The 8,962-nt window shown below is 36.1% G+C and overlaps 1 long non-coding RNA gene across 1 annotated transcript in view; it reads left to right on the top strand.

Annotated features, from left to right (window-relative positions):
• Positions 1-8,962, top strand: part of LOC115304535 — a 26,956-nt gene that overhangs the window by 16,823 nt on the left and 1,171 nt on the right. The window lies entirely within an intron of this gene.

Raw genomic sequence — 8,962 nt, 5'->3', positions numbered from 1 at the left:
AAATGTCCATCACCTGATGAATGGATCAAGAAGATGTGGTATATATACACAGTGGAGTACGATATGGCAATGAGAAAGAATGAAATATGGCCATTTGTAGCAGAGTGGATGGACCTTGAGGGTGTCATGCTAAGCGAAATAAGTCAGGCAGAGAAGAACAGATACCATATGTTTGCACTCATAGGTCAAACAGGAGAAACCTAACAGAGGACCATAGGGAGGGGAAGGGGGAAAGAGAGTTGGAGAGAGCAAGGGACACAAATCATGACAGACTATTGAGTACTGAAAACGAACCGAGGGCTGAAGGGGGAGGGGGAGGAGGGAAGGGGATGATGGTCATGGAGGGGGTCACTTGTGGGAAGAGGCACTGAGTGTTATATGGAAACCAATTTGACAAGAAACTATTATAAAAATAAAAAATAAGTAAATAAAAATTTAAAATAATAAACAAATAAACATTAAAATTTTTTTAAAAAAGAAAAGAAAGTCATGAGAAAGGAATAAAAAATTATGGAGTTAGAAGAAAGACTTAGAAGAAAAAATTAATAAAAGTTTGAAAGTCCAATGCTCCAACAATGGGAGATGTTCATTTCTTTTCAAAAAGAAAAAAAAAAAAAAGGCCAGGATTGGTCAGCTGGGAAGATGGCAGAGTAGGAGGACTCTAAGCTCATCTTGTCCCGTGGATACAACTAGATAACATTCATATTAGCATGAACAACCCAGAAAATGATCCAAAGACTGGCAAAAAAAACAAAAACCAAAAAAAAAAAAAAACCCTCCACAATTAAAAGTAGAGAAGAGACAACATAAAAGCAGGAAGGAAGGGTAAGACACAGTTTGAGAGTGAAACAGACCATGACTATCAAGGTGGGGAGTGAGCTGGTGGTTCAGAGAAAGACAAAAAATGTATTTTCACACCAGTAAGCCCTAGAATGGGGAGGACAAATACCCATAACATTTGCTTTTGAAAGCAAAAGGGGTTGAATTTCATGAGTTCTTATAACCAGTGGGACTTAAAGCTTGGAATTTAAAAAATCAGCCAACTCAGGTCTAGGATAGCAAAAAGGGTGTTAAGAAGCCAACCTCTTTTTTTTTTTTAATGTTTATTTTATTTTTGTGAGAGCCAGAGCTTGAGCAGGGGAAGAGCAGAGAGAGAGGGACACACAGAATCTGAAGCAGGCTCCAGGCTCCGAGCTGCCAGCACAGAGCCCAATGCGGGGCTCAAACTCACGAACCATGAGATCATGACCTGAGCCGAAGTCGGACGCTTAACCGATTGGGCCACCCAGGCACCTCAGAAGCCAACCTCATAAAAGATACAACAAATAGCTTGTGCAGATACAGCATAGAACCAGCAGTATGAAAAATGCCAGAGCAGAAGACAGAGTTATTTGCTCATCTCAGAGCATGGCCTGGAGACACAGAGATCACAGGGAGACCCCTCCAGAAACAAAGGACTTGGCATGTACCATTTCCCTCCCTGATCCCCCAGCATAAACAATGGCCACCTATAAAAACCAGCATGGGCCAATTCTCATTACACAACTTGCTTGCACCAAGCCCCTCAACCCACCTCACTTCAGCAGATCCATTCCTCCCAGAGTCCTGTAGCTCCAGGCCCCCTTCCCCAGAAAATTAGCACAGTACATCTCCCAACGAATGCATTTTGAGGGACCTCAGTTCCATCAACAGGGCAGGTCTCATTTCACAACCATTTCACCACACATGTTGAACCCCCCTCCCCACCTACCCTCTGGGGACCAAACACTGCCCACTGTAGGCAAAGAGAGCCTCTGCAGACAACTGGACTGAAGTAAAAAGAGGCCAAACTCAACAGCAGAGCATATGCAACACACATAGGAGACAATGCCTGAAATGCCAGGCCCTGGGGAATGGGGGACACTGCACTGTAGCATACTACAAGGCCTCTTCTTCATAAGGCTATTATCTTGCTTAAAACCAAGAGAAGTAGCTGACTTTCCTAGCACACGGAAACAGAAACAGAGTTAGACAAAAAGGAGAAGACAGGGAAATATGTCCCAAATGAATGAACAGGACCAAACCACAGCAAGAGACTTAATGGCAAATGGATATGAGTAATATGCCTGATAGATAATTTAAAGTAATGATGAAGATACTCAGTGGACTTGAAAAAAGGGTACAGAACATCAGTGAGACCCTTAACACACAGATTTAAAGAAAACAACCAGAGACCCAGAACACAATAAATGAAATTAAAAATACACTTAGAAAAATATATAGTGTGCTAGATGAAGAAGAACAAATTAATAACCTTGAAGACAGAGCAATGGAAAGTAATCTATCTGAGCATAGAAGAAGAAAATTATGCAAACCGAGAACAGTCTTAGAGAAGTTGGTGACTTCATCAAGCATAATAACATCTAGATTATAAGGATCTCAGAAGAAGGGAGAAAAAGGGTAGAAGAAAAAATTTTTAACAAGTGAAAACTTGGGAAACAGGGAAACAGATATCCAGATCCAGGAAACACAGAGATTCCCCTAAAATATTTGATCCAAAGAGTTCCACACCAAGACAAATAGCAATTAAATGACAAAATTGTATTGTCATAATGAAAAAAATGTAAGCAGCAAGATAAAAAAAAATACAGTTATATACAAGGGAAACCCCATAAAGCAATAAGCAGTTTTCAGCAGAAATCTTGTAAGCCAGAAGGGAGTGGCAAGATCTATTCAAAGTGCTGGAAGGGAAAAATTTGCAGCCAAGAATACTTTATCAAGCAAGCCTATCATTCAGAATATAAGTAGAGACCAAGAGTTTCTCAGACAAACAAAAACTAAAGGAGTTCATGACTACTAAACCAGCCCTACTAGAAATATTAAAGGGAGCTCTTTGAGTGGAAAAGAAATGTAATTAAGTGGGAGTATGAAAAGTAAAAAATGCAAAACCAGTGAAATAAGTATTTCAGTAAAAATTAGTCAAGGGATTCACAAAATAAAAGAATGTACAACATGACTTATACCTAAGGCATGGCAGTGGGGAAGAGTAAAGAAAGGGTCCAAACTTAAGCAACAATCAACTTAATATATGGAGAAGATGTTATATACAAACCTATTGGTAACCAAAAATCAAAAACCAGTAACAGGTATGCAAAGAATAAAGAGAAAGGAGTCCAAGTATATCACTAAAGAAAGCCAACAAACCCTGAAGAAAGCAAGAGAAGAAGGATCAGAGTAAATCCATAGAAACAACCACAAAACAAGTAACAAAATAGCCACAAATACATATCTTTCAATAATTACATTGAATGAAAATAAACTAAAATAATCAAAAGACATAGGGTGACAGGGACACCTGGGTTAGGCTCAGTCAGTTAAGTGGCCAGCTTCAGGTGAGGTCGTGATCTCGCAGTTCATGAGTTTGAGACCTTCATCGGGCTCTGTGTTGACAGCTCAGAGCCTGGAGTCTGCTTCAGATTCTGTATTTCCCTCTCTTTCTGCCTCTCCCCTGCTCATGCTCTGTCTCTCAAAAATAAATGTTAAAAAATCCTTTTTTTAAAAAAAAGACAGAGACTAGATTAAAAAAAAAAAAAGCCAAGACCTATCTATATGCTGTCTACAAGAAACTCATTTCAGACCAAAAGATACCTACAGATTGAAAATAAAGAGAATGAAAAAATTAAATATAAAAAATAAAATGAAAATAAGGAGATGATGAAACATTATGAAAATGGAAGTGAAAAGAAAGCCTGGATAGAAAGACTTGTACTGTAAAAACTAGATTTTAAAACAAAGACTGTAAAAAGAGACAAAGACACTATATAATAAAAAGGGGACACCAACAAGAAGATACAACAATTGTAAATATTTATACACCCCACACAATAGCACCCAAATACATAAAACAGTTAATAACAAACATAAAGTAAATAATCGGTAGTAATACAATAATAGTAGGGGACTTTAACATCCCACTTTCGTTGATGAATATATCATCCAAACAGAACATCAACAAAAAAAACAGTGACACACTGGACCAAATACATTTAACAAACATATTCAGAACATTCCTTCTGAAAACAGTAGAATATACATTCTTTCAAATGTATGGAATATGGAATATTCTTCAGAACACATCACATACTAGGCCACAAAACAAGTCTCAACAAATTCAAAAAGATCAGTCATACAATGCATCTTTCAGACTGCAATGCTATTAAACTAGAAATAAACTGCAAGAAAAAATCTGGAAGAACTACAAAAACATGGACATTAAACAACATGCTACTAGATAATGAATGAGTTAAGCAAGAAATCAAGAAGAAATCCAAAAGTAAATAGAAATAAACAAAAATGAAAACACAGTAATCCAAAACCTCTGGATGTATCAAAAGTGGTTCTAAAGAGGGTAGTTAACAGCAGTACAGGTCTACCTTAAGAAGCAAGAAATATCTCAAATAACCCATCCCTATACCTAAAGAAGGTAGAATAAGAAGAATAAATAAAACCTAAAACCAGCAAGAGGAAAGAAATAATAAAGATAAGAGGAGAAATAAATGAAATAGAAACTAAAAAAAAAATAATCAATGAAACTCAAAAGCTGATTCTTGGAAAAGTTCAACAAAATGGATAAACCTCTAGCCAGGCTCATCAAAAAAAGAGAGGACCCAAATAATCAAAATCACTAATGAAAGAGGAGAAATAACAGCTGACACCAAAGAAATACAAACAATTATAACAGAATATTATGAAAACCTATATGCCAAGAAATTGGGCAACTTAGAAGAAATGGATAAATTCCTAGAAACACTAAAGCAGGAAGAAATACAAAATTTGAACAAACTAAGAGCAATAAAATTGAATCAGTAATCAAAAAACTCCCAAAAAACAAAATTCCAGGAACAAATGGCTTCATGGGTGAATTCTATCAAATATTTAAAGAAGATGTAATACCTATTCTCGAACTATTCTTAAAAATAGAAGACTAAGGAAAACTTCCAAATTCATTCCAATAGGTCTGTTATCACCTTGATACCAAAATAAGATAAAGACACCACAAAGAAAAATACAGGCAAATATCTCTCACAAATATAGATGTAAAAATCCTCAAAATATTAGCAAACTGAATCTAAAAACATATTTTTTAAAAAATCATATATCATGATCAAGTGGGATTTATTCCAAGCATGCAAGGTTGGTTCAATATTCACAAAACAACCAAGGTGATATGTCACATTGATAAGAAAGGATAAAATTATATGATCATTTGGATAGATGCAGAAAAAAATCTGATAAAGGATAACATCCATTCATGATAAAACACCTCTGCAAAGCAGGTGTAGAGGGAACATACCTCAACATAATAAAGGCCTTATGTGAAAAACCCCTGGGAACCTTAACCAATGGTGATAAATCTGAGAGCTTTTCCCTTAAGGTCTGGAACAAGATAGAAATATCCACTCTTACCACTGATATTCAACATAGTATTAGAAGTCCTTGCCACAGCAATTAGACAACATAAAGAAATAAAAGGCTCCAAATTGGTAAGGAAGAAGTAAAATTCTCATTATTTGTAGATGACATGATACTATATACAAAGTATATAGTACTTTACGTAAACCTAAAGACTCCACCAAAAAAAAAAAAAACTAGTAGAATTGAAAGTTCAGTAAAATCATGGGATATAAAATCAATGTACACAAATCTATTGCTTTCCTTACACATTCTTCCCCGGTGCACATGGAATGTTCTCCAGAGTAGGTCACATACTGGGACACAAATTATCCCTCAACAAGCACAAAAAAATCAAGATCATACCAGGTATATTTTCAGATCAGAATGCTATGGAACTCAAAATCAACAAGAAAAAATTTGGAAAGATAAGTAATTCTTGGAGACTAAAGAACATCCTACTAAAGAATAAACGAGCTAACCAAGAAGTTAAAGAGGAAATTAAAGACTACATTGAAGCCAATGAAAATAACACCACAGCTCAAAACCTCTGGGACACAGCAAAGGCAGTCATAAGAGAGAAGGATATAGCAATTCAGGCTTACCTAAAGAAGGAAGAAAGGTCTCAGAGAACCTAACCTTACACCTTCAAGAGTTGGAAAAAGAACAGCAAATAAAACCCCAAACCAGCACAGGACAGGATATATTAAAGGTTAGAGCGGAAATCAATGTTATCAAAACCAAAAAACAGTAGAACAGATGAATGAAAGCAGAAGCTGATTCTTTGAAAAAATTAACAAAATTGATAAACTACTAGCCAGTTTGATCAAAAAGAAAAAAGGACCCAAATTAATACAATCAAGAATGAAAGAGAAGACCACAACCAACATAGCAAAAATAAAAACAATAAGAGGTTATGAGCAATTATATGCCAATAAAATGGACAATCTGGAAGATCTGGACAAATTCCTAGAAACATATAAACTATAAACCTGAAACAGGAAGAAATATAAACTTTGAACAGACCCATAACAAGTAAAGAAATCAAATTAATAATCAAAAATCCCCCAAAAAACAAGAGTCCAGGGCCAGATGGCTTTCCAGGGGAATTCTACCAAACATTTAAAGAAGAATTAACACCTATTCTTTTGAAACTGTTCCAAAAAATAGAAATGTAAGGAAAATTTCCAAGCGCTTTCTATGAAGCCAGCATTACCTTGATTCTAAAACCAGACCCCACTAAAAAGGAGAACTACAGAACAATTTCCCAGATGAACATAGATGCAAAAATCCCCAACAAGATATTAGCCAATGGGATCCAACAATACATTAAAAGAATTATTCACAATGACCAAGTGGGATTTATACCGGAGATGCTGGGCTGGTTCAATATCTACAAAACAATGTGATTCATCACATCAATAAAAGAAAGGACAAGAACCAGATGATCCTCTCAATAGATGCAGAGAAAGCATTGGACAAAATATAGCTCCTTTTTGATAAAAACCCTCAAGAAAGTAGGTATAGAAGGATGATACCTCAAGATCATAAAAGCCACATATGAAAGACGCACTGCTAATATCATCCTCATTGGGGAAATACTGAGACTTTCCCCCTAAGGTAAGGAACAAGACAAGGATGTTCACTCTTACAACTGTTATTCAACACAGTGTTGGAAGTCTTAACCTCAGCAATCAGACAACACAAAGAAATAAAAGGCATCCAAATCAGCCAGGAGGAGGTCAAACTTTCACTCTTTGCAGATGACATGATACTCTATCTGGAAAACCCAAAAGACTCCACCAAAAACTGTTAGAACTGATCCAAGAATTCAGTAAAGTTGCAGGATATAAAATCAATGTACAGAAATTTGTTGCATTCCTATACACCAATAATGAAGCAACAGAAAGAGCAATCAAGGACTCTATCCCATTTACAATTGTCAGTAACTATAAAATACCTCAGAATAAACCTAACCAAAGATGAAATCTATACACTGAAAACTATAGTAAGCTTATGAAAGAAATTGAAAAAGACACAAAAAATTGAAAAATATTCCATGCTCCTGGATAGGAAGAACAAATATTGTTAAAATGTCAATACTACCCAAAGCAATCTACCTATTCAATTCAATACCTATCAAAATAACACAAGCATTCTTCACAAACCCAGAACAAACAATCCTAAAATTTGTATGGAACCAGAAAAGACTCTGAATAGCCAAAGTAATCTTGAAAAAGAAAACCAAAGCTGGAGGCATCACAATCCCAAATTTCAAGCTGTATTACAAAGCTGTAACCATCAGGCCAATACAGTACGGGCACAAAGACAGACTCAGACCAATGGAACAGAATAGAGAACCCAGAAATGGACCAAAAATGTATGGCCAACTCATCTTTGACAAAGCAGGAAAAATATCCAATGGAATAAAGACAGTCTCTTCAGTAAGTGGTGGTGGGAAAACTGGACAGTGACATGCAGAAAAATAAACCTGAGGAATGAATATACATGGGAAAAATAAGTCTCTTCAACAAATGGCATTGGGAAAACTGGACAGCTACATACAAAAGAATGAAACTGGACCACTTTCACCCTACACAAAAATAAATTCAAAATGGATTTAAGACCTAAATGTGAGACTTGAAATCATAAAAATCCTTGAAGAGAGCAAAGGCAGTAACTTCTCTGACATTGGAAATAACAATATTTTTCTAGATATGTCTCCTGAGGCAAGAAAATAAAAGCAAAAATTATTGGGACTACATCAAAATAAAAAGCTTCTACAGTGAAGGAAACAATAAAGCTAAAAGGCAACCTATGGGAAAAGATAGTTGCAAATGACATATCCAATAAAGGGTTAGTATCTAAAATATATAAAGACCTTATACAACTCAATACCAAAAAAAACAAATAATCATATTTAAAAAGGGGCAGAAGACATGAATAGACATATCTTAAAAGAAGACATACAGGTGACCAACATACACAAGAAAAGATGCTCAACATCACTCATCATCAGGGAAATGCCAATCAAAACTACAATCAGGAGGGCCTGGGTGGCTCAGTCAGTTAAGCAGCCAACTTCAGTGCCGGTTCACAAGTTCAAGCCCCACGTCAGGCTCTGCAGTAACAACTCAGAGCCTGGATCCTGCTTCAGATTCTGTTTCTCCCCCTCTCTCTGCACCTCTCTCTCTCTCTCTCTCTCACTCTCTCTCTCAAAAAAATAAACATTAAAAACTTTTTCACCTTGATACCCAAACCAGACAAAGACCCAGCAAAAAAAGAGAACTACAGACCAATATCCTTAATGAATACAGATGCAAAAATACTCAACAAGATACTAGCAAATCGAATTCAACAGCACATAAAATGTATTATCCATCATGATCAAGTGGGATTCATTCCTGGGTTACAGGGCTGGTTCAATATCTGCGAATCCATCAATGTGATCCATTACATTAACAAAAGAAGGGAAAAAAACATATGATCCTGTCGATAGATGCAGAAAAAGCATTTGACAAAATACAGCACC

The sequence above is a fragment of the Suricata suricatta genome, chromosome 10, assembly GCF_006229205.1.
Source record: "Suricata suricatta isolate VVHF042 chromosome 10, meerkat_22Aug2017_6uvM2_HiC, whole genome shotgun sequence".
Taxonomy (NCBI): Eukaryota; Metazoa; Chordata; class Mammalia; order Carnivora; family Herpestidae; genus Suricata; species Suricata suricatta.
The sequence above is the reverse complement of the archived record's forward strand: the minus strand, read 5'-3'. Positions and strand labels throughout refer to the sequence as shown.